This window comes from Pimephales promelas, chromosome 1 (assembly GCF_988280905.1).
Source record: "Pimephales promelas chromosome 1, fPimPro1.hap1.1, whole genome shotgun sequence".
Classification (NCBI taxonomy): Eukaryota; Metazoa; Chordata; class Actinopteri; order Cypriniformes; family Leuciscidae; genus Pimephales; species Pimephales promelas.
In genome coordinates this window covers 7,751,882-7,777,959 of record NC_142769.1, presented here as the reverse complement: position 1 = coordinate 7,777,959, position 26,078 = coordinate 7,751,882, and the positions used below count along the sequence as shown (strand labels likewise).

Sequence of the window (26,078 nt, the reverse complement as noted above, 5' to 3'; positions counted from 1 at the left end):
ATTCCCTCTTTTTTATCATTTACATCCAAAACCGACACCTTTTTGAACACTGGTCATATTTTGATTATTATCAATATTGTTGCAGTTTATTAGTATTACAAGTTAAACGGAAATACATAATTGAACAAGAAATTAAAAATAATTGTCTTGATGAGAAACTGCTGGAACTATTTGGCTCTGTTATAATTAATAATCAAGATTCATACATCAAATTCTATTGAACAGAACACATTTTCAGCAAAAGAAGAGAATATGGTAACCTAGATTTTAAATAAAAGGTTTTTACAGGACAATAACAAATTTTTCACCCTAAAATTAAAATTCTGTCATCCTTTACTATGTCATTCATCAACATATGAAGATATTTTTTGATGAATTCTGAGAGCTTTCTGTCCTTCCATTGACATTTAAGGCAACTACCATTTTAACAGTTTAGTCCCAATGTTCTTAACATGCATAGTCGCTTTTTATGATAAACAGATTTCATTTAGGCTTTTTTTTCATGTATAAGCATTGATCAGCGAACATAAACAGAAGTTCAACCATACTTGCTTGATGCATAAGAACAAATCTCATTGGTTCTTTCAGAAGCTCAAACGTGCTGCGTAACACACAAGAATTTATTCGTAACAAACAATTTATGTACTAAATTGTTGTGATCTGTGCCGCTGTCTTGGCCAGGACTCCCTTGAAAAAGAGATTAGTAATCTCAATGGGATTTTTTTCCTGGTTAAATAAAGGTTAAATAAAAAAAGAACAAAAAAAAAGAATTAACCTCATTGGTTTTTGCACCTCAAGTATGTCTGCTTGAGCTTTAGTATTTGATATGTGTGTTGAAGAAAGTTTATATGAGAATAAAAGCCTAAATTAAATCTGTAATTGTAATTTCTGGATTTTTGAAAATGACCTATCTTATTGTGTGCGCAGACACCAGGGAAAACTTGAACCTCAAACTGGCAGCAGGATCGTGTGGATACTGGACAGCATCATGTCAAGAAGAAGCTGTGCTCTACAATGTGAAGGTAAAGACGTTTTTTTTTTTTTTTTTTTATTTCACTGCCCAAAGACGAGCATGTGAAGAATCAGTTAGAATTCATCTTTACCACGACATCACAGCAGTATAATCCTAAACTTTTCTGTGTTTCCTTTATTTTACTGACGACTGCTTCTCAAATCTCGGAGTTCAGGATTTGCATACTGGTTGCTCTTGCTTCTTAAAAGAAGTGTTCAAAATACTTTTTTAATTTTGATATTGTGTAGGTCTTCTGCTAATTGGCTTAATCACGTTATTACTGTCTTACTGAAATACTTCTGCTAATCACTTTTGGGCCACTATCACATAAAACTGTGTCTTTGCAGATTGTCTGTCGTTTTCACTACTTTGAGGAAAGATTAAGCATGGAGAGATTTGTTTTACCAACGTTTATGCTACATCAGTCATTCACGCTAGAGCTTGGCTAATGTATGAACTGTTATTGATACAGTTTCCACGTTCACCGCAATAATATACTCGGTAAATAAGTACAAGTAACTCGGTTTGTTGATGGACATGCACTTGTTAATGCTGATGTTGAGGAATTACCTCAAAATGTGTCGCGTATCACTGAGAGACGACCTGCTCGAATCGTCCTTGTGATGGAGGTTTGGGTTTAATTTAATTTTGTTTTCTAGCCAAGAATTTACCAAGGCAGACTTCAAAATACGCTGAGAAATTTTACTCTGAAAAATTTTTAATTGAACCCTGATCTTCCATATAACATAGATATTTCTTTTTCTTTTTCATTTTTTTTTTTTTTTTTTGCATCAAGACACAACTGACACCTTTTTGAGCACATCATATTTTGACTAATATCAAGTCTACGGTCATACTCAAAGTTGAAACCACAAATAGATGCATAGTGTATTATAAGCATTATGATACAGAGTGTATTATAAGCATTAATATTACTCATGAGATGATGCAAAATATTAAAAAAAACATAGAAAATGTATTATGCATGCATTAAGATCAAAAGACCATCAAAATATCTTTTGGGAATTTTGTCTGAGCTTTCAAACTAAATTCTAATATCATCACATTTTGCTATTGGGTAATAAATAAACACAATTCGCTGTTGGGCAATAAATAAACACAATACAACCACACTGACGTAAATTCCAACACATTCTCATCCCAAAAAGTCATATAACTGACGTTTTGGGACGTCTTTTGACCATACGTCAATATTCGCCTTTTTAGGGCCCCCTTAAACGTCGCTAGATGGCGATCCCGGGCCGTCATACAACTGACGCTTTACCTTTAACGTCAGTTAGGTGACGGGTTAGGTTTAGGGTTAGGTTTAGGTCTGGGGTAGAGTTAGGATCCCATAACCTCATCTACCGACGTTTAAGGGGGCCCTAAAAAGGCGAATATTGACGTATGGTCAAAAGACGTCCCAAAACGTCATTTATATGACTTTTTGGGGTGAGACTGCGCTGTAAATTCAGACATTAATAAACTAAATAACACACATATTGTGGTTTTATTTTGACAGGACAATAAAAATGAATTTTATTTTATTTTATTTTGTAGCCAAGATTTCAACATGTTTTTTTGAGAGATTGACTGAGAAATGCTCTCAGTAGATTAACCAAAATATACACAGTATATTTTTCTCTCTTTTGTTTTGGAGCCATACTTTTAAATGTACATAGTTTGACTCCAGTTAAAATTTCCCAGAGTAAGTTTATTTTGTCTCCCCTATAACAGACATTTACAAACCCATAAATCTGACAATATGATTTGAAGGCCCTGCTCTGTTTAAACCAAAAGCACAGCCATTACTAAAAATAAAAAATAAACGGTCACCAGCATAACACATTTCCACATAAAAATCAAATCTTGAAATGCTAGAATTATATTTGGTGGGACTGGCATTCATAAAATAAGAGCAAAACTGGCTTGTCCATGTATGACGAGGATCAGATTTATTCTTTACAGCAATAAGTCTGTTTGCGTCCATATCTCTTGGACTATATTTCTGTCTCAGCGTCCTCGTGTGATGTATGTGTGCGAGGTGTGCACGTCTGTACATGTGTGTGAGGAAATTAAAATGCCGGCTCTACATCTGTTTGAGTGCTTTAGCACCATAGCTCATTCCAGATATATTCATCTGTTAAAGTGGCACCGAGTGACATCCACAAGGAGCCATTGCATCCTACAGAGAAGCGTGAATATAAATGAGAAGCTGCCAGAGAAGAGAGACAAAAAGAGAGAGAGAGACCCCCTGTTCTTCAGTGGGACTTGCCAGCTAAAAATACCTTCTCTTAGATCGATTGGCACATTTCCTTAAATTACCCACAATCACTTGGAGAGAGGTGATTTGCAAATTTGAGGATCCTAAATTTACATGCCGCACAAGGTGAAGGTTTTTTCTTTTTTTTTTTAAAGCTAACTAAATGCAGGTTTCCTGTGGTATCCTGGTGTCTGAGCACGGAAACTAGTGCGTATGTGTGTGTGACAGTGCCGTGACCTGTCTTACTTGACCTCGCGTCTCAGATGTGACCACACTGAATAGATTAAAAATGCATGAGGACGTCTCTGTATGGCTCATCACTCACCCAGCGTAAAGTGAGTTCTGCACCGAGGCTGTGTCTCTCCGCATATACATATGAGACATTTTCTTTCACCTGTCGCCAGAGTTCACTGCTTCGGTTTTAGGGTCGTCTCATGTTTTATGATGCTGAAACCACTAAAACTCTGAAAGTTGAGCTCTCTCTGAACAATTTATAATCAGCAAAACATTGTAGGCTGCACTCTACTATAGGATTTTCTCCTTTTTTTAAGATTATTGTGTAGCGTTTAACGTGAAAATAGTATTTTAGACTTATTAGACCTACTAATAATAATGATTTTTGGTACTACTGATCTTTATGGTGTAATGCTTTTTTGCATGACTAACTATGCAAAACTACATGGTAAAATACTTTTTTTTTTTAAAGTTGTCATAAAATAAATATAAGTTGAGTTAATTGTAATTGTAGTTTCCATACTTCAAAATGTAATGTTTATTTCAAGGTGTTATTTGCCGATTCATTGTAATTATTTGTGAAATTTACTAGCAATTTCGTTACTACTGTAAAAAAAAATATTTTCAAGATTTGTTATCACAACATATTTTCTTTTGTCAAATCAACTTTATAATAATTTATTTAGTTGAGATAACTTATTATTTTGAGTTTCTGATGATTAAATCATTCTCCTTCATTGTATTAACTCACTTTTTCCAGTTCAATGAACTTAAAATTTTAAGGCAACCAGGTTACTTACTTTTTTAAGTTAAACCATCAATATTTTTTACAGTGCTGTGTTTTTAGTGTACATACTGTACAGTTTGTTGTCTTTATTGTAAAAATGTAGAGACGATTGTTGGTGACTGTAAGTTACAGCTATTACAGATCATATAATATTAATATACATAATATTGTTTTAAGACATAAATAAACTATGTATACTGTTAATCTAGCAATCAATTGAGGCTGATTTTACTCTGAAATGGACTGACTAAAAATATAATACAATTACTACAGTAAATAATATAGAATAGAACATGAAGACAAATTAAAGGTTAATATTGTGTTACTCATTGGTTCTTGTGTAGTTATTCATTAACGAAGTAACCGTATTCTAAAGTGTTACCGCTATTTGAATTATCTCTATTTGGGGCTTTATTAACCCACTGTCAGCTTCAGTTGAGGTAAACCAACGCAATCTCATGACCAATCCGTACATATTTTAGGAGGTGGCTAATTCATATGAATTCGTACGAGCTCACTCGTGCAAATTCGTACGATTTGTCTAAACCCGACAAATGACGGGTTTAGACAAATCAGGTTTTGACGGGTAGGTTTAGGGGCAACGTAAGGGGTAGGTCATTAATACAAACTCACACGAATTGGGCAACTCGTAAAAAAATTACAATTTAGCAAAATTCAAACAAGTGAGGTCATATGGATTCATACGGATTATCCACCTCGTAAAATGCGTACGAATTGCTTTGAGATCGGGCTGGACAAACACAAAAAAATAGCATGATCTACAGTAATCGCAGCAATTAAGATTTTATTAAGGAAAAGCTCGACAAAAAAAAATACTGGATACTTGGACTAGAATCTGGAACTGGAACAGAACAACCGGTAAATCAGATGAGAACAGACAATGAACTGAAAGAAATAGAGCTTAAATACCCAAACAAACCAATCAACTGAATACACAACAGGTGTGACTAATAATCAAAGCAATGAAAAGCCAACAAACTGAGAACTATTTGAAATGGAACTAAGGGGCTGTTTACACGACACTGTTTTCAACAATAAACATGGAACTTATGCGTTTTAGCCGTTTGTTTACACGACAATGGCATTTGGGGGGCCTGAAAAACGCAAGGTTTTAATCGGGTTTCAAAGTGCAAGATTTTGAAACCAGTCTCAGTGTAAACAACACAAACGTGAATCTCTGAAGACGATGACGTCACGCACATGCGTATTACGCGTTCAATCGATAGTGTTTCATCGCCATCTAATGGCCTGGCAGCAGAAAACAGCGTTTTTAGTCATTTTCGCAGATCTGTGTAAAATGGGGATCATTTTGACAATGGTGTCGCCTGTATCTGGAAAACTCAAAGGAAAAACTTCTCTGTTTTAAGTATATCGTTGTCGTGTAAACGTACCATAAAACAACACATTCTCACCCCCAAGGCGTCACCTAACTGACGCCTTGGAAGGATTTGACCATGCTTCAATATCTGACGCTTTAGGCGCCCTTTAGCATCAGTTAGATGACGCCCTAGGATCGCGCAGCCCGTTCTCATCCTTTAACGTCATATAGAACGCTATGTGCAAAAACTGCGCTATACTACGCACAGGTCACCTTTTATCGTTAATATAACACGCGAACCCAAGACGTCATAAATCCTTTAGCATGAATATGACACGCACACCCTACCCCACACCTAAACTTAGCCCTCACAGCGCGTGTTATAGTAACGATAACGGGTGCCATGTGTGTAGTATAGCGCCGTTTTGCATATAGCGTTCTATATGACGATAAAGGATGAGAATGCGTTGAATCACGTGTACCCTACCCCCACCCCAGACCTAAACCTAACCACGTCCTAAAGGAAAGCGTCAGTTAGATGACGCCGTAGGATCGCGCCATGTAAGTGACGCTAAAGGGCGCCTAAAACGTCAAATATTGAAGCATGGTCAAAGGTGACGCCTTAAACAGACAAAACACACGATCACCTGTTGGACCTACAGTATGCCATTAATTCATTTTAATTTTATTGACAGCTTCGTAAACAACAGCCAGTTTTAGCTTAAAACATGTTCCTTACAGAGCTCTAAGTCAGCCTAAAAAACTGACCAAAATCTAACTGGATCATGGACGCAGTTTGTGTGCGTGTGCATTGAGCTCCATTGGAGGTGGCAGGCACAGGTGTATGTGCTATGTGAGGTGCTCCAGCAGGTTACGGGCAGACAGATGGTGCAGGTGGTGGAGAGCAGTTGTATCTGTATGTGCCAGCCGTGGCCACTCTGTCCCTGGGAGCTGCTTTAGCGAATCTGCTGCTCCACAGCTCAATGTGCTTTAGCTCCTGGAGTGCTGAATGCAAGAAGAGATTGCCAATTCAAGCAATTCTAGAATCAACCATGTATCAAGACCAAGTAACCAAAAGCATAGCAGGGAATGGAAATTACAGATCAGCGTAAACTGTGGTTGGATGGCAACCGACGGGCACTGGGTCATCACTGGCACATGAGCAAGAGAAAGAGAGGTGTATTCCCTTGTGAAAAGGAAGTGCATTTGATTGTATTAAATGTGCACTTGTAGTGTACTTTAAATCTTAAAAGAATGTAAAAAAAAATAAAAGATCGAGTGTACTTAAAGAGAGTATACTTTCATGACAGTGTTTCTGAACACACTTAGTTGCACATTTTGATTGTCAAATTATAAGTTTGACTCATTGTAAATCATTGTTTCTCATACTTTAAATCCATACTAAACGCATCATAATGTTTAACTGCAGTGTGTTTCACTACAATTTTTTAACTTGTAGTGTTGTAATTCGATATTATTTCAAGTTTATATATTTTGAATTATTTAATAAAATACAGCTACAAAATAAGAGTTAAGTTAAGAGAAATACATTTTTTCATGTTACTTCACAGTCCATTATCCAATGTTCACAATGCAATCCGTAAATGTTGAAACTAACATTATCTGAGATTAATAGATGCTGTAAAAGTGCAGTTTATTATTAGTTCATGTTACCTTATTGTACAGTGTTTTCGAATTATAAAATTGCATATAAAGATGTACTTAAGTCATGCTTGAAAAGCACTCTAACGTTCAACTAATTGCATTTAAAATAAATTTAAACAATAGTACAAAAACAATAGTAAAACATATATTCTAGGAAAAATGAATTATGGAGGTTCATGACACAAAGGTTTTCCAAGGACTCCAAATATAAAGTAAACTACAAATCGCTGTCACATCGCGTTTCATGTTGGCCAGAACCAGAAGCTGAGGCATACACAAAGTTAGGTATGTTTTAGCACATTACTTTAACCACAACACTTGCTTTAAAGAGCTTCTTTGACAGTTGTTTTTATAAACAGTCCAGGGCCCATTAATATTAATTGCAGGCCAGGACAGAGAAGTGGAGATACTGCATCCTATAAGGCAGGAAATTTCAGCACTCATTGAGTTTAATCTATCTGTTTTCTATTAATTCCCGCCACATGAATACTAATCGCTCAGTGGGCTTAATGGCCTCCAAAATCACATATTAGATTTCCACTTTCCAAAGTGACCTTTTCCATTCCGATAGCATCACCTGTGCTACATCACAAGGTAACAGTTTATCTTAATAGGATAGGATTTGTGCAGGATGGCATCCCCTTTCACAAACTGCTCACATTTACATTTTGACACACAATGAATTGTTACCCAGGGGAGCTGTTTTCAATCTTGGTTAGCAAACAGAGTCGGCATCCAAATAAATGCCAACATGGCACTCTACTTAGATCTATGAATGGGGAGGTTCAATTGGCTCCTCAGCAGCAAGGTTACTTAATTTTTTTATTTTTTTTTAATATAAATTCAAAATGTAATTAATGTAGACAATAGCCCCTTTCACACAGCAATCCTGGTAAATTACCGGTAAATTGCCAGAACTACTTTACTGGTGAGTGAAAAAAAAAAAAGTGCTGTTCACACAGGCAACAGTGTTCTGGCTTTTTACTGGTAACGTTAACAGACCATTCATACATCAGTTCCTAAATACTGGTAAACTCTGTGATGATGTCATTAAACGAAAGTGACCCCTAAGGCCATGTGTCCATCAAAGCGTTTTTAGCCAGCTGAAAACGCTCGACGCTCTGCTGAAAACGCCTACTCTTGTTGCTATGATGCAGAATATCCACAGCATAGTTTACTTGTAACCGTTTTCGCATTTAATTTGTTTCATACAATTTTTTTTTTAATCCATTTTGTTCGGTTACCTCTGCTGGTTGTTGTCGTTGTACAGAAAGAATGCTGTGACAGTTGACTGGGGTAGTATTTGTCCCGCCCCTCCACTGTGATTGGACGGCTAGGTAAAAAGTGACAGTGATGAGCGTTGCGATTTTCCCTAAAGTTGAACATTTTCGCCGACCGGTAAAAAACGGCAGGCGGTCAGCGCTTCAGTGTGGAAAAATCGCTCGGCACCTCGTTACGTTCATGTCGTTAAAATAAGTGGCGATCCCATTGAAAACAATTGAAAAATATGCCAGGCGCGTGAAAAAAAAACGCTTTGATGGACACACGGCCTAAATGTTTGTGCATAGAGCTTAAAATCTATGTAGCCAAGGAGCGAGCGATTTTAGTTTCGGTATCACTCCAGTTTGAAGACATTTGTAAATAGTGCTGAGTAACAATTTTATGAATGTCATCTTCGTCATAATTTTATGAATGGCCTTGAGCCTTTGCTCTTTGCTCTAACGGCTTCTGAATGGCCAAAATTACTTCTTAAGTCAGCGCTATCTAACCTCGTACATTCAAAATACCGGTAATCTTCATTCCGCGTTCACACAGCGCGTATACCGATAATTTAATGTTACAACGCCCCTTACTGATAAATTGCCTGAACCAATTTACCGGTATTTGAAAAGTTCCATTTAATGGAATGTAATTTACCAGACTGTATGTGTGAAAGGGGCAAATGACTTAATTACAAATTTGAATTTGTTACACATTTCTGAATTAAAATTGTGACATTTTTGTGGTGAAGCAATTTAAAAATAAATGTGATCTCACTGTCTTGAGATTATAATGAAGAACAAAAAGTCTCTTAAAGGGGAAACCCTTGTTATTAGTGACACCAGTGGTTATTAAGAGAACTGCAGCAACTTATTGCTCATGCTCACACTCCTGTACATGTACAAGATACTGAACGTGATTCAACGTCTTTATATACTCTTTTTCAGTAAAAAAAAAAAAAGTTCTTTTTTTGTTTTTTGCTTTGAAGTAAAAATTATTTGGAAATACCTTTGCAGTAGGGTTGGGTATCGTTTGAATTTGAACGATTCTGATTCCGATTCCTTGTTTCGATTCCGGTTCCTAACGATTCTCGATTCCGATTCTTTTAAGAGGCAGGGTCAAAAAAGTTTAGCTAACCTTGCTAACCAACGGCCTTTCTGAAGGAAAAAATCCTTTCTGAAGGAAATACTCCTTCTGTAAAAATACTCCTTTTGTCACGAATTTTGCATTTTGCCGAGATTTCGTTATTTTTAGAAAAGTGAAGCCACACTTTGGATCGCCGACGTAAGGTACTCATGTTCGACTCGCGTGGTTATGCCAACACTTCCGGTAGACGCTTCTTCGTTGGTGTTGTTCAGCAGTTTCTTCTTCCGCTCGGCAGACTGTGAATATCGAAACTAGGAATCGAAATTTTAACTTTTGAACGATTCCGGGAAAAACGAAAAGTTAGTCTCGGTTCCAATCGATACTCGATTCTCGATACCCAACCCTACTTTGCAGTGACATACAGTGAACGAACATCCAGGCGCCTTCGATGCTGCTGAGAGCATTTAGATGAATATGTAAATATTAATTTACGTTGCTCTCAATAACAAAATAAACCCAAAACAAAAATAACAGTGGTAAGAAAGAGGCCTCTAATAGTGATGTGGATGTTTGCCCCAGCTCTACAATTCACCGGCATCATGTCGACAGATGAGGTTATTAACATTTGACTGTTTGATTATAAAATATATTTGAGACTATAGATTATATAATTCTGGCTGTGTGATACTGAATGAATCCCTTTTCTTCGCATGAAACATTGACATTACAGTGACATAACCCTGAACATTGTATAAGCATCATGTGCCATTGAACTGAGAGGCTCGTGCGAATGCATTAACGTCAAATTCTTTTGATTTTCCTGGCAAAACCGTCCAAAGTCCTTCACATAATTATCTATCTACAGGCTTTCATAGAGAACTCTTTTTTGAAATCTCCAAACAAGCTGTTCACATTAATTAAAATAATCAAAACCACCAAACCACATATAATAAATGATATAGAGAAGACCCTAGACCCTCATGGCTGTCTTTCAGGGTCAGTAATTGTCATGAAAAAAAAGTATTTTTAAATTTTGATGAAATGATTTAATTGAATCAAATTATTACTCAAATTGATAAAAAAAACGTCTTTAAAATATGTTTGACAAATTTCTGTCACAACAGTGCTTAAGATATGTACATGCCATTCCTTTTTACTTCATGTTTGTTCTGCTTCACATTTTTCATGTGTTTTGATTTATTATTATTTGTATATTATTAGCTTTTGTTAAAAATAGTATTTTCAGAACGTTATGACACCAACATGAATAAAAATATAGACACTTGTTTTAAACTAGATCATGTTTATATGATTATTCATCTTCGTCACTATAGAGTTGTCATAGACGCATTAAATATTAGACATTTTCATTTGCTTGGAAAGGTTGTGGGGGGGGGGGGTGCTTTTACAGCATGATTGCCAGACATCCAGTCAAGTCGAATCCCTGTCGTCAGAATGCCATCTCTTGCTTCTGTCAGACTGTGTCACACAGACCCAGAACTCATACTGTGTTGACTGGCTCATCTCTTAAATGACAGATTTGGTTTCTCATTCTTATATCTGTGACTTGTTTATGCTGCCATGATTTACCGTTGTTGTTTTGAATATTCAACAAGGCAGTTTATTTATTTGTGTAACATGTAAATAACCATTAAACGTGGAGGAGCACGCTGAGCTATCAGACTCAAAGTCTTTTTGCCAATACTAATCAACTCCCATTGCTTTCGCCAGACGTTATTCTTCACAGCAATGAATTCTAACCTCTAAACTCAACAGATAGCTTTGTGCAAATATCTCGGATTTAATATTGGCATAATTAATTAGTCCTCGCTATGATATTTGTGTTATATTTGTATTCATAAGTTGTTCACTAATGAGTTTGCTCCAATGGGAGTTGGCCCCTGTCTGAGAGCCTTTTTTTTCTGTATTGATTGATTGGTTTGTACATGAGTATAAGACAGTATAATAGTGATACTAAGTGAGGAGTTGTTGAGAGCTGTTTTGGGGAAAGATCAGAATCCTCATCACTACATATTTAGTTTCATCATCCTTATACCACTCTCATTTTTTGCAATCTGTGATGGTATAAATTAGAAATTATCAGTAAATAATGCATACAATTTTCCCAAGCGTTTTGGCTAAGAGAAAAGCAAATCCTGACAAGACTCAGAATTGTCAGACAGAGAAAAAGCAAGAAGACAGATATGTGCCAGCAAGAAAAATGGCAAGTCAATCCTCTAAAGAAGAGCTCAGTCGGAGATGTAGACAAAAGGGAAGTGACTGTGTGTCTCACGGAAAGGCAAGACCGTTTGAAGATGATGCTTTTGATTGATGTGAGAAGATGAGATCTTAAGTCGGGACTGTGGGATGGCAGGAACGAGTCTTGCTTTGGCCAGACAGCAGGCTGAGATGAAGGACACCAGTAAGATAGGATGATAAGACGGCCAGGTCACCCCTCACCCCTTTGAGGTGAAGCCCTAGCACAAATGGCTGTCTCTGCTGATGGGTGTTTGTCAAGGGACCCTGTCCATGTAGAGTGTATGGAGTTTGGCAATCATTTAACCCCCCTCTCTGTTTTCCTCCACTGAGAAGCAATTGTCACTGGTATAGTGACATCTAAGAAGCAGCTGGACACTTTACAGAAGATATTTATCTTATAATAAGACATTTACAAAGGACTTTATTGTCTAACAAATATCAATCAATGTTTAAATGTGAATAAAAGCCTAAAGTCATTCTGTCATAAAGCGATAGTCTCTTCAGAAAATGTGGACTTCATATGGATTCGTTTTACAATCTGTTCACGAACTTTGCGAAGCGCCAAAGAGTTAGAAATCTCTCAGATGTCATAAAAAATATCTTAATTTGTGTTCTGAAGATGAACGAAAGTCTTACAGGTTTAGAACAACATGAGGGTGAGTGATTAATGACTAATGATTTTTTTGGGTGACCCCATCCCTTTAACCCTCAGTTTCAAAGACAAGGCTTGAGTCTAGTCCCACACTAAAATACATGTTTGAGCTGGTTTAACTGTAAGCAACTTGACATATGTTAAATAAACTGACTAGTCATACATATCTTGAGACAAAACAATGGCACGTGTGGCAGAGACATTGTTTTGTCTCAAGATGCTTTTTTTTTTTCTAATGCACATTTATAAAAGCTACTTGAATGCCCTAATTGAACTAAGGCCTAATCCTGGATTAATCGAAGCCCTGTCTGTAAAACAGGCCGATGTGTACTGAAAGCGAGTACACTTTCATGACTATGTCTTACAGGTGCCCTTTGTAATAATGTCAAATTAAAAGTTTTATTTTAAAGTACATTTTAAATAATTGTTCTAATAGTCATTTGTCATCATACTTTAAAGATGTGCACTTATTTTGATGTATTGACTATACAAAAGGTAACTGATTTTACTATTGATTTTAACTGTGTGTTATTTTATATTACTTACTATTTCCATGTACTAAATTGCACATTTTAAAGTAGGCCTTAAATGTTTGATTGTATTTAATTTAACTTGGTTTATTATCTTATTTTCAATTTTGCTAGCAGTTAGCATTATAACTAAGTTGAGCTTTATTTTGGGACAATGTTAAAGCATTAGTCAGAGACTCTAATTTCTAAACTGAACAAAAAATAGGTTTCCTCTTGGGGGGAAACCAGCTATTCTCTTTCCTGGCCTTATTTTTGGAGATTTAGTAGCTACTGTTTAAATATTAAAATAGTCTTGGCACTGAAGGCACTATAGGAACTGCCTTTTTCCAGAAATCACTGACTTATTTACGTTATTTTTATCCTTTACACCAGTCGGCGGGGATTTGGCTAGACTCTCTTAGTCATCTAATCTATGTGTCATCTGTGAATTACATCATCATGTTTATTCAAGCACTATGTATAGAGAAAAAATGAGAAAATGCTCACTCTAATATGATCATATTTATAATATTATAATATTTGTCCTCGGAGGATCTCTATGAACAGTGAGGAGAAACGTTGAGAAAAACATTTTGAACGACAGTCAAAAATATTTTAAATGGAACAAAACAAAACAAGAGACCCTAACATTCTCCTTTGCGGTAGCCGTACTCATAGATAAACCAATGTTGTAGATAAATAAACAGGAAAACAGTATGTGACCATGAACAAAGTAAAAACAAACTCATTAAAAATTAGCCATTGCAGTGCATGCTGGGAAAGATATTCTGTCCTAATTGGAACAAGACTGATAGCAGGAGTGGCATTCATTAAGTTAGGAGAACTAATTGGCAAAATGAACTGTAGTTATGATCATTCTTCATTTTGTACCTGATTTCAGCCCTTACGCTGCCTAAAATGCGTAAACTGCCCAGCGACAATGAAACCCAAAACCCAAGCCAACATATTCAATTAAAAGCAGCTTCAGTCTAGGTAACCGCTGACATCATTGAGTGCATAACTCATGCTCTCTCTCTCCGTTCTCACTCTTTATCAGGCAAACATAATTAATGGAAGTGAAGCAGAGAAACATGCTGCAGCTTTATAGATTTTTGATGGTAATCACTCGGATTAATTATGTGATATATGTCCCTTGTTAAGTTAATCGCACCCGGGTAAATACGATGCATGAACTTTGATAACAAACTGGCAGTCAGGCCCCCAGACTCCAAAATCAATTTGCCAAGTTCCACAAATCACTTAGTGCAGCTGCATGTGTACAATGTGACGTAAATATACAAATATATAAATTACATGGTTGTTGGAAACAAAACAGGGATTATAATTTGTGATGAGTGATGATTTCTAAAGATTTAGTACATTTTGAGTTAATTGCCAATATAATTTAAAGTTGAGAGTCTGATTTCAAGTATATAAAACTTACGTTTATATCATCATTTCAAACAATGTTGAATATCTAAGAAAATGCATAAAAAAATAAAATAGCTAAACATAGAAAATCTAACAAAAAATTAAATTAAATCTAAATAGGTTCTTGACTTATTTTATTTTTTTATGTTTCCCCACATCCCTGTCAGTAATACTCAAATACATGTAGGATCCACATTTTTGTTCAGAGCCAGAAGGGCGTAAGTGTATTTGGTGCACTAAAACAGCATTCAAAATGGCTGACACAACTGCAGAAATGGAACTGTCCGAGGCAGAAAAGATTTTGATGAATATTATTAAACAAACTGATGAATCGAAGAAGTTGAAGATGAGTCAGAGTTGTTTTTGAATGCATTTCCTCACAAGAGTGATGACAGTAAGACATAATAATGTTGTGAGAGCCTTACCTTGTTAGCCTGTTCTAGCCTAGCATATGGCTAACGCTAATCTCATTGTTTTGGTCTGATCTGGCTAACTGTGCCTACTAACTAGCCTAGTGTTCCTAGTGATAGAATATTATTTTGAACTTTCTCATAATCTACTTTACCCTAGCCTTGAACTAATAGATTCAGGGCACTCATGTTGTAATATTAATAAATATTAATGTGTTAATCATTAAAGGGATAGTTCTCCCATTACTCTCCCTCATGCGCTCCACAGCGCTTCTGTGTTGTATGTCACACACACACATGACAAGCCTCGGCCAATAATGAGGCTATGTGTGAAAGACAACCCCAAAGCGCTGCGCTGTTACACTACGTGAACTATCTCGAGGCCCGCAGAGAAGGAAATTGAATAAAGTCGTTATTTTTGTTTGTTTTTTGAGCACAAAAAGTATTCTCGTAGCTTGATAAACTTAAGATTGGGCCACTGTAGTCATTTGGACTATTTTAACAATGTCTTTAATAACTTTTCTTGGCTTTCAATCTCTTAGAAGCCTATGGAGGACTGATCCAGCTCTCAGATTTAATCAGAAATATCTTAATTTGTGTTCCGAAGATGAACGAAGGTCTTATGGGAAAATGAATTATTTGTTTAAGTGTTATTCAAATGTTAATTATTCATTCAAAATATTGTTTTTATTCCATTTTTTTTTTCAGTAGACTGTGTAGAGAAAAATCAAACCCTTAGGTACCCGTAACTGTGAATCGTAACTGTGAACCACAATGACACTGATGCAATTGACTGACCCAAATGAAACTAATACTCACAGATTTAAAATTGATGCATTTCGATGTTTACACGGTCAACGTCATCATGTATCTGAAATTAACCAAGCTACTTGACAGACCATTTCCCTCTTATCTAATAAGTGGATGGGCTCACAATGAAGCAAGTTCCCTATTCAACCTTATACGACCCTGTACCATAAGTTATTGATTCACAGAGTAGAGCTTAGCATGTATGAGAGCATTTGTGAACATGGGATGTACACCTCCATTAAAGTGCAATAAAAGTTTTAAAACCGGCTCCCTGCAGGGCCTTGGAGTGGAAAACAACATATTTACACAGCAGCACAAATGCACCCTTGAATCTGTATGCATGACTATACTGTATGTATGTTTGTGTGTATGCACTCGACAAGACCATGAGTGATGGCCTGCTTTCTGTAATGCATACTTACAGACAATATGTCCAGTACAAGCCAGTCTGGGGGATGGAGAATTGATTTATTTCTCACCTTTTAACAAAATTAACACGCACTCCTCTGACATGCAATCACACCTTGAAATAGTGGCCGTATGGCAGAGCACATGTGTAAAATAATAGCCATGACAATGTGACAACACCTATTCTGAAGTGCCTACCAGCTGAATTAGTATTTCTGTTCGATTTTCTGTTAATATGATGCAAGAAAAGAAGACAAGAGGAATACTGAGGAGGGTAGGTGGGAAATGTAGTAATTTGACTGGTTTTCATTTTAGATTTCTATGTCCTCTACCAGTCTGCTGAGAAAAAAAGAAGGTCATTTTGGGGCTGTTTACACGACACCCTATTCAACTAAAAAAAATTGGCCTTTCATTTACACGACAACAGCGTTTTGGTAAACAACAAAAGTGAGAATCCCTGAAAAAAATGACATTATGCATATGCGTATTACGTATTCAGTCTATAGTGTTTCATCGCCATCTGATGACCTGGCAGCAAAATATTATGTTTTTAATAGTTACGCGGATCCGTGTGAATGGGGATCGTTTTAACAATGGTGTCGTCTATGCAGAAAACTTAGTTTAAAACGTATCGTTGTCGTGTAAACATACCCGTAGACATATCATTTATGGCATTACTGTCTTTTCAGCATCTCCCACCATGAGTGCCAAGTTTTAAAGATGGCGTGTCAATTTAAAAACATTGAAAAACACATCTGTGACCCCAGTGTTTTGTACCAGTCTGTTATTAAAGCTGTTTTTGGACACATTAACACATCCTTTAGTGGCAGTGGGCTGACAAGAAACTTGTTCTACTCCAAGCTAAATTAAATTTACTTAATTAATTGTGCTAAATTATTGCGTAGAATGAACAGTCCCACTAATAACAAACAAATACAAACCCACGGTTCTAGTTGCATTGTAAACTGAGAACGACCTTATTGTGCTTGACTTTAATTTAGTGCTTTACCTCAGTGACCATTCACCCTTGAGTTCAGCAGCCTCAGCCGCCAAAATCAGCCACCCCAGGCTGTTCCACCCTTCCACAGGGGCACATGCCCCATCTGTGAAGGGTCCCGGCAGTGCTGTGCACCATTGTCCAGTATTAATAAGCTATTGATCCGTGGAGACATACTTTTTCAGCATCTGGGTCTGCCAGTCGCTCTCTCTTTGCCTGTCTGTATCGACGTGCAAGCTGCAAAAAGCGCCAGTAATGGATACACGGAGGCAGCCGAAGCCCATGGGCATTGAAGGGACGGGGTATTTTTGTGTTTTGCTTCTCGTAAGCCTCTGTTTCGACAACCACAGGACCCCTGGGAGAAGAGGAAGTGCCGGCTGACATCAGAGCACTGGGTCGACTTAGGAGGCCACTCCCATTTACCCTGCTGCCTGACATGATGGATTATTTTAGTTCGGCACCTTCAGCCAAGCATCTCGCCCCTTCTGCAGTGGAAAGCACGCATGTATATATTTATATTTAGCATCTGAGACAATTCCACTCCTTAGTTTTTCTATGATGTCAGTCAGTGCGTCATGAGCGTTAATTTAGCAAATGCCTTGATACTCTAAACTTACTGATGTGTACGTAGTAAAACATACACTGTAAAACAAATCAGTTAAATTTACAAAAAAAATATTATATTAGATTTAATTAACTGAAATATTGTTAATATACCACATTTACTCAATTCTGTTTTTTACCTTTACAATAATCTGATAACCACCTTCATCACAAGTATGTTTTCCACAAGTTGAGGTAAATACTAATGCACACTTTGAAAAAAATAGTAATTATTTTCATTTATAGTTCTATGAAGCCTTTGCATGAAATCTTTCCATTCAAAATAAAAAAAAAGGTTTCTTTATAGTGGAAAAAAATATTTAGATTAATAAAATATTATTCACACCAAAAAAAAATGGTTCACTGAAAGGTCATTCTTCTAGGTATCGCTGTAAAAACTTTACACACAAAAATACAAAACACCTTTATTTTCAAAATTATGCAATAATCACTTATTTTAACAGCATTAGCAACATTTTTTTAACAGCATTTTAACAACATAAATTATAAGTAAAAAATAAGAAACATTGATTTGTTGTTTAATTTCAAAGAAAACAAAACCAAATAAGAGATCTATTACACATTGGAGTTTGGGAAGGTCAATTTACGTCTTGGAACTCTACACTGCGTCATAAGTGGAACCAATGGGAATGCCCCTTGTGAGCCAGTGTCTGAAGCACGTTCGCTACAAGATTTCGTGGAGCTTCGCAGCGCACCAGATCATGCCGTCCGGGCTCCATAGCTTCTTTGGCTTCTTTGGCTTAACCTCTTTAGGTTTAAGGAGAAGCAAAGAGCTTTTCTTGTTGATGCACCATTTTCATCTTCTGGACTTTTTGGCAAGTCTCCTCCTTGAATTTCTGGACCACTGTTTTTTCAACCACTCTCGAATTTTAAGGAGGAAAGGGAAATTTAAGGAGGCGAGAGTTCAGTCAGCAGTGTTCGAGCAGTGCATCCCCGCCACAGTCAATATCGTACATTCCCCTCTTCTGCCCCTGTTGCTGGCCTCAGCTGGAGACAGGGTCAAAAGGAGAGTGTTGCTGCCCGTGCTCCACCTCTGAGGAGTCGAGGCTTGAGGTGACGACCTTGCAGGAAGCCCAAAGAGGATCTAAGGGAAGTCATCTTGGCCAAGAGATGTAAAAAGTAGAACCCTTAGAATCCTCTTTTGGGAGCTCATGTAGATCTCCCTAGCAGTAAAAATTAGACCCTCTTTTATTCATATCAGAAGTTTGCACTGTGGAGGTAATTTGGACATGCTCTCTAATATGTCGAAAATTGCAACGCATTCTCATCCCAAGGCGTCATCTAACTGACATGCTTCAATATCTGATGCTTTCGGCACCCTTTAGCGTCAGTTACATGACGTGATCCTAGGGCGTCATCTAATTGATGCTAAAGGTAAAGCGTCAGTTAGATGACGCGGGTAGGTTTAGGTCTGGGGTAGGGTAAGGGTTTGACGCGATCCTAGGGTGCCTCCTCAGGTGCGGAATTAGTCTCTTACGCGGCTGCATCTCAATGCCGCAACTTGCGTTTCACATCCTCACTAGTCACTATTCCCCCGCCTGTGCCAGAAAGCAGAGGGCGAGCTACTTTATGTGCTCCCTCTGTGGCCTCATGTCAACATGCTAGAGAAGACAGGAAAGGTGGATAATAACACTTTAGTGGCCCACGTTTGTCTTAATGAATAGGCAGTACAGAATGAGCTTTTCAGCTTATTCGTCTGACTTCTTTATTGTCTCCCTTGCAGTCTGTATCTGGAGCTGATTTTATGGACATAGTGGGGCTCTATGTAAACATGCTTCATAAAACAGTTCGCGAGGAGCTTTGGGACGGCGCATAAAAGTGGACTTTATCGCAGCTAGCGACACACTTTCTGTCGTTCCCTGGAACTGTAAGAATGGACCACCATCGTTCACACTGGAGATTATAGTCTGACATCATCTATTTCCCCCGGAGACCCATTTTGGGTTGAGCGGTTCCCTAGTGGTTTTGTAGCAAGGTTCTTTGGCCTTATGATGATCTCTGACCAGACTCTGGGTAGAGCATACATTTGAGAGAACACGATTCTTTCCAGATGCCTTTCCTGATCGTGAGGACAGGATGCTTAATGCTGTGCTCTGAACAAAATAGGCAAATTCACTTTATGACAGTAGAGCCCCTTTCACACAGAAATTTCAGAAAATACATGGATAATGTGTCATGGGATCATTTGATTTTGGTGTGTTCACACACATCCTGTAAAGATCGCGTAAAGCAAAATGACATCATGACTTTTTGCGTAAACATACACACCACTTTCAAGTCAAGTGGCGTGTTATCTATACGCATTTTGAGCTATCCGCATGTATGCGTGTATGTCTACGCCGTTAAAGGAGAACTCCGGCGAACAATAAACCTTTGGTCTAATAAAACATCGCTACCTAGTCAATCGTTCTCTGAGATTTGTTTTCATGATAATCGAATGTAAAGAGTTTTATCTCTAAAAACTGTTTAGTGTATAATGCTAGTAATGGGGGCATTGACTAAGTAAAAATAAATCGCTAGTTTATACCACTAACAAGGCTCAAAATAGCCCCACACTAACACAGTAACATAATGAGGGTCCATACATGCAAAACAAAGCATTGAGAACTTTGTAAGTGTACAAACCGTTTAATAAGAAGATACTTTATGAAGACAGTTCACTTCGTGTATAAAGACAGGAGCCATCTTAGGAAATAGTCTCGATAAGTCGATCCCCGAACGCCGTTCATACAGTTCAGAAGTTCGTTGAACTTCATACAGTTCAGATCACTCAGCACGACGTTCGTGGTTTGACTTATCGAGACTATTTCCTAAGATGGCTCCTGTCTTTATACACGAAGTGAACTGTCTTCATAAAGTATCTTCTTCACTTACAAAGTTCTCAATGCTTCGTTTTGCATGTATGGACCCTCATTATGTTACTGTGTGAGTGTGGGGCTATTTTGAGCCTTGTTAGTGGTATAAACTAGCGATTTCTTTTTACTTAGTCAATGCCCCCATTACTAGCATTATACGCTAAACAGTTTTTAGAGATAAAACTCTTTACATTCGATTACCATGAAAACAAATCTCAGAGAACGATTGACTAGGTACCGATGTTTTATTAGACCAAAGGTTCATTGTTCGCCGGAGTTCTTCTTTAAATGTCCGACTGATTCCGTGTGTATGTAAAACGTTAAATGTCCGAGCGAAACAAAGGAAAATGTGTAGATCTACATCTGGGTAGCGATAATTTTTTTTCCTTGGATGGTAGGGGAAGTCTCATAAATGGTATTAACCCCAGTGACGGGTAGGTGTAGGGACAGGGCTGAGGTAGGTCATACATTTATATATGCAGTAATGTTAAGTCAATGGCGTTCATTAACACGCTGAAAAGCGATTATGGGTGTTGATAGCGCGCCAAAAATGGAAATACGAATTGGCGTGTCATACATACGCCGTTTCATGAGATTTCCACGTGACGTCAGGATGTGAAGTGTAACGTACGCGTTAAAAACATGTTGTGGTACAACAGCGGAAGTGTTTGCATCTCAGCTTCAGCGCGGATAGTAAGGAGCTCCCTGGTCTCTGCTTCATTCCAGTTTGTACATTTTTTTTTCTTTGTTGATGATTAATTTTTAGAAGTTTTTTGGTAGTTTTTTTTTTTTTAGTTTTTGGAAAATTTCTTGTAAGAGCAACAGAGTCGCATCATAACTATGTCATGGCATGAGCGTAATTACTATGGCACACCCCTTACAGCATTGGTCCTGGCTTTTGTTCACACAGGGCGCGTTCCGGGACTGATCCCGGCAATGGCACTAGGTCCCCATCCCGGCATTGATCCCAGCATCAATCCCGGGATGTGTTTGCGTTCACACAGACGCCACTCTAGCAATTTTAATGGCAATTTCACTTCTGGATAAACACTTCTTTATTAGGCAAAATACATTTTTTCCAGCTAAAAAGAAACGCCATTGAAACTTTTCTAAAGACAGCCACTTCCTTTCAGAAATACATTTATTTAATCCCTCAAAAATAGTAAAAATCTCCTCAGATTTCACGAATCTTATGAATGTTTTATTTCATATGAATGGGGTTCTCGACTCTGGCCCTTGTGGTCCACTTTCCTGCAGAACGTAGCTCCAACCTTAATAAAACTAACGTGCCTACAACTATCTAGTAATCCTCAAGACCTTGATTAACTTGTTCAGGGTGTGTTTAATTAAGGTTGAAGCAAAACTCTGCAGAAAAGGGAACTTCAAGGACCAGATTTGAGAACATATTGTCTATTTCAATGTCAGAACGGCAAAGTTTGAGACTTTTGAACAAAATAATAGTTTGTTTATCTCAGCACTTCCCATTTTATAGAAGTGAAGCCCAGGACTTTGCTGATTGCTTGTCTGGAGATAGTTTTGCAGTAGGATATAACTTAAACACATCACATTCAGAGGGGAAAAGGTGCAATATCTGAGGTGCAATATTTCTTTCTATAAATTTGAGGATTTTATCAGACAAAACTCAACTAAACAAAAATAAATGCTTGAGCCTAGACTATCTATAGTGTATAACATTATTTTGAATAAGGGTACTTTGAGGCCTTATGTGTTATCTGAACAGTTTTGCCTTCAGCAAATGCATGCAAATTATCTGTTCAATCATTTAAATGGTTTTACTTGGCAGAAGCTGTTTTACTAACAAAATATTACATGTCTAACACAAGATATATGCTGAAGCAATCAATTCTTCAGTTTGCTGAAAACTCCAAAGACCCTGTAGAGAGACCAGCAGCTTTTAGAAAGCCAGCCAGTGAACCTTGAATGCTAACTTTGTCATCCATTAGTGGAACAAGACATCCAACATGAGACAAGCATTTGGAAAGTCTGCAAAACCTGACTCCTGTCCTATATGCTCTAAACTCAGAAGGATTGCTTACACACATGCAGGTGGGTGTCACGCGTGACACTCCTGTGGCTGGACCCTCTGGAGAGATGCTCCATTTGGCCGCACAGGTGCTGACTCGAGGAATTGCATGTGCAGTTGCTTCCTGTAGCCCTACCGGGAGCACTGGAGTCCTGATACACTTGCGGAAAGCATTTCTGCTTATTTGTTACATAAATCATGCAATGAACATCCACTACATAGTTACTTTATGGCCATATTGAAAGAGATGCTGCCACAAATGTACTGTACAAGGACTATATTTATTTACTTGATCTTTAAAGTTAATAGCCTCATTTGACTCACTTTTAGCAAACCGAAGCATTGAGAACTTTGTAGGCAGTTTAATAAGAAGATACTTTATAAAGACAGTACAGTTCGCGTATACAGGCAGCCATCTTTGAAAAACGAACGAACGGTGTGCTACGCGAGATGAACTGTGACTTGACATCTCATATGGTTCGTTGTTTCCAGATAAGAGCGCATTTTTTGGTAAAAATATTGAAAGTATGGAGCCCCTTCTTCCCTTGTCATTAGTCATGCATATGTTTTAATAAACAAATATAATTCATGCATTTTCATGTAATTAGATTTCACAAACGTAATTCCTATCGACCAGCGTGACACGTAGCACGGCGTTCGTGGTTCGACTGGTCAAGATTGTTTTCTAAAGATGCCTCATGCCTGTAAACGCGAAGTGTGCTATCTTTATAAAGTATCTTTTTTGTAATTACACTTACAAAGTTCTCAATGCTTCGGTTTGCATGTAGGGACCCTCATTATGCTATTGTGTTAGTCTGGGGCTATTTTGAGCCTTGTTAGTGGTAATAACTAGCGATTTTTTTTTTTTTTTTTATAGACTCCATGCCCTATATACTAGCGTTTTAAAGGAGTAGTTCAGTTTTGAAAAATACTTTTGCTGATAATTTACTTTACTTTATGTCATTCTTTAAAACGAGTGATCATTAAATGAGTGATCGTTCCGCTTGATAAGACCCTTATTCATCGTCTGGAATCGTTTAAAGCCCTTTGAACAAGGTCTTTTGGACCTTGAACCATTTGGTTCCCACTGAAGTGCATTATATGGAGAAAAATGCTGGAATATTTTCATCAAAAACCTTAATTTCTTTTCGAATGAAGAAAGAAAGACATGGACATCGTGGATGACATGGGGGTGAGTAAATTATCGCCAAACGTTTTTTGAAAAGTGAACTACTCCTTTAAGCTAATCTGTGGTTCAAGCTAAAACTGGATGCATTCAATTATCATGAAAACACATCCCAGAGAATGGTCGACTCGGTACTTATGTGTTATCAACCCCTTGGTTCATTTTGCGTCGGAATTGTATTTTTTGGTGTTTTATTGTTTAATTGCTTTAGTGATTTAGTTATGTGCTTTTGTTATGTTCTATCAACTTAGACTTTATTCTATTTAACAACATTTCTAATTTATTTATTTTTTTTTTTCAGTTTTATTTCAATTACGGAAAAATTTAGTTTTGCACATCCCTAATTTTCATGACAGATTCTTCTGCTTAAAAATGCATTCATCTCAACTTGTTCAAATTTCTAATTAATATAATGGCATCTTGAAGTTTTGGAGATTTGTTTCATTTATTCATGTGATAAAATAATCCAAACAACAGTCTGGCACTTATATCAGATATATGGTTTAATGGTCTGTGTATAATCGATGGAAATGTTCAAGGATGAGATTAGTGTGAAGGCATCTAGTCATAAACAGATGTTATGTGAAGAAATGTAAAGACACAGTCATCCAAAACCATCAGCGTCTGTCCCCACCTGGCCCTGCGAGGATGTGACGCATGGCCAAACATGCCGCGTGCCTTCATACACTCCAAACGAATGCAATCCATTTAATGTAATAATTTCAAGCATTGGAGCATCATTACCATAAAGGCAGATTGATTCACTGGTGTTCGGGAGATGCCAACGTTCCGAGAGAATAAAGTAACGCAGACGGACAGTTCATTAATTCCCTCATGCTCTTGCGAAGGACCGGCGTTTTTACACGCTGGAAATTTACAGCGCTGACAGACAAACTGGGCGCACTCCTAATTTGTTTCATCTCATATTTGTTTTTGTTTTGCCGTCGTCTTTATTCTTTACTGCAAATTACAGAGTGCCCTGGGTAATCTGGCAGGTCCACCGAATGTTGATGAGCCGGCTGTAGGGATTTACAGTCGAAGCAAGTGCTAGGCCGGATGTTTATGATAATTGAGCCTGTTCTTTTTGCTTGGTCAATGCTCTGTTGTTGTTGTTTTTTACCCGTTTTCTATCTCTCTCAGTTCCAGTGATCTCCGGTTGGTATTCATGGAGCTACAAATTTAGACTTGCCATCCCACAACCTAATAAATCTCATCGTTTGGCACAGATTCATGAGCTTAAATAGGTGATTTGTATTCTGCTTATTTAAACTTTTTATTGGCCTCCCTCTTGAAATGTTTTTTAATAACAGCATTTTATCACCAGCAGGAGGATGTTGGGGACAAATTCTCATTGAGAACGAAGAAAAGGACATCCGTTCAGGCTCTGTTTGAACTGATCGAACAAACTAATGGTCAAAGAAATGTGACATAAGGTGACTCAGCAGTGCTGTCTATCCTGAAGACATATTTCAGAAGTGATACAATCCCATTAAAACCAGTGAGCAGGTTTAAAGGTAGACTAATCAAATGATTCAAAACTTTAGTCAAGGTTATATGGCGATGTAAATTGAATTCGATACTGTGCCCGCGTCATGGTCATTTGGAAGCCACTGAGTGTAAAGTTCACCTCTCCTGAAAGACACTGTTGGCTCAATCACAACGAGTGGAAACACCGGGGCATTCTGCAGACCCAGCATAGGTCAGTATACGGGTTCTGTTTGAAGATAAAGCCTACATTTTGACATCTAGTCAGTAACCACTTAGCCTCTCTGGTCAACAAGCTACATCAACCATGCTGATGATGCCACAAAAAAGTCCCAAACCCTTCACAAGTGAGAAGTGTACTTAATTTGATTGAATTTGCACTTATAGTGTACTTAAAATCTTAATATATATATATATATATATATATATATATATACATACAGTATATTAAGTACTCTATTAAATTAATATGTAATTAAATATGTAATTAATATAATAATTAAAAGTTGTACTTTAAAGTACATTTTAAATCATTATGTTCATCTTCAAAACAAATTAATTCTGAGAGATTTCTGTGCCTCCATTGACAGTCTACAGAATTCCACTTTGACACTTCAACAAGTTATAAAGTGATTGTAAAACTAATGAATATGAATTGAGCGGTTTTAGTCCATATTTTCTGAAGAGACTCGATCACTTTATATGATGACCAGATTTAATTCACAGTGATTTGCATTATTTGCCCTGTCGTTTTAACCATTT

General features: G+C 37.3%; 1 long non-coding RNA gene across 1 annotated transcript; it reads left to right on the top strand.

The window, feature by feature from the left end:
• The first annotated feature begins 925 nt into the window (after positions 1 to 925).
• Positions 926 to 25,524, top strand: LOC148998325 (uncharacterized). Its single transcript, XR_016155138.1, has 3 exons — positions 926 to 1,022; positions 24,972 to 25,075; positions 25,156 to 25,524. It is a non-coding gene; the product is annotated as an uncharacterized LOC148998325 (long non-coding RNA).
• Positions 25,525 to 26,078: the final 554 nt, after the last annotated feature.